The sequence below is a fragment of the Octopus bimaculoides genome, chromosome 14 (assembly GCF_001194135.2).
Source record: "Octopus bimaculoides isolate UCB-OBI-ISO-001 chromosome 14, ASM119413v2, whole genome shotgun sequence".
Classification (NCBI taxonomy): Eukaryota; Metazoa; Mollusca; class Cephalopoda; order Octopoda; family Octopodidae; genus Octopus; species Octopus bimaculoides.
The window spans coordinates 23,021,104-23,022,073 of NC_068994.1; the positions used below are offsets into that span (position 1 = coordinate 23,021,104).

At 33.4% G+C, this 970-nt stretch overlaps 1 long non-coding RNA gene across 2 annotated transcripts in view; it reads right to left on the reverse strand.

Moving 5' to 3' along the window:
* Positions 1-727, reverse strand: part of LOC128249377 (uncharacterized) — a 55,136-nt gene extending 54,409 nt beyond the window's left edge. Inside the window, exon 1 of one of the 2 annotated variants that reach the window (XR_008265481.1) lies at positions 659-727. This is a non-coding gene — a long non-coding RNA (uncharacterized LOC128249377). Of the gene's footprint in view, positions 1-251; positions 341-658 lie in introns of those variants that run through there. The other variant, XR_008265480.1, reaches the window with a different exon arrangement.
* Positions 728-970: the final 243 nt, after the last annotated feature.

Here is a 970-nt window from a genome sequence, read left to right on the forward strand (position 1 = left end):
GCAACGTATGGTCTTGGAATGAAAAACACCGTATGACAGGGTGGCTAGTTACGAAAGTTGGAAATAGAACCTGCTCATGTGTATTTCAGGCCGATATTATGTTTTGTAGTTGAAACATATAAATAGTAATTAAGCATCCATTTATATTGGTAGCGTTTATATAGTTTTTTTGGGAAGTTAAGAGGAATATATAAACAGAAAATGTATTTGTAATTGAATGCGTGTTAGTAAAATTTCAGTAAACGTCTTACCTTGAAACCAGGATATGTAAATATTTACATTTAACTGGACACTTAGTAAACCATTAGCACGTGGTTTACATAGAATTACTATAACATAGGTTATCTCCCTTTTGTCTATGTAGAATGTCGTGGTTAATTCCCAAACAGAAGAAAATGGCGAAATTGACCTATTTTAGCAAAGTTGTGAATAGAACCTGCTCATGTGTATTTCAGGCCCATATTATGTTTTGTAGTTGAAACATATAAATACTAATTAAGCATCCATTGATATTGGTAGGTTTTTTTGTAGTTCATGTGTATTTCGTTAGTAAACGGGGTATATTAAAAAATACATAAAATGTCACTTTCCAAATAATGGAAACCTTCTTAAAATTGTTGTCTGGAATGTTATTATTGGTTATAGGTAAACCTCTCACCTTGAAAGCAGGATATGTAAATATTTACATTTAGCTGGGCACTTAGTAAACCGTTAGCATCTGTTTGACATTGATTTGCTGTAACGTAGGTTATCTCCCTTATGTTTATGTAAAATGTCGTGCTGAATTCCCCAAAATAAAAAGGAAATGCCAAAATTGACCCCTATTGAAGGAAAAAATGAAAAAATAGATTGTCGATTCCGGGCATTTTCGACCATGAGGAATCCATTGTTGTGAGTCCCAGATTGCTATCTTGTAAGGTGTGGATTTCTATAGATGCAACACACACACACACACACAAACTCACCTATA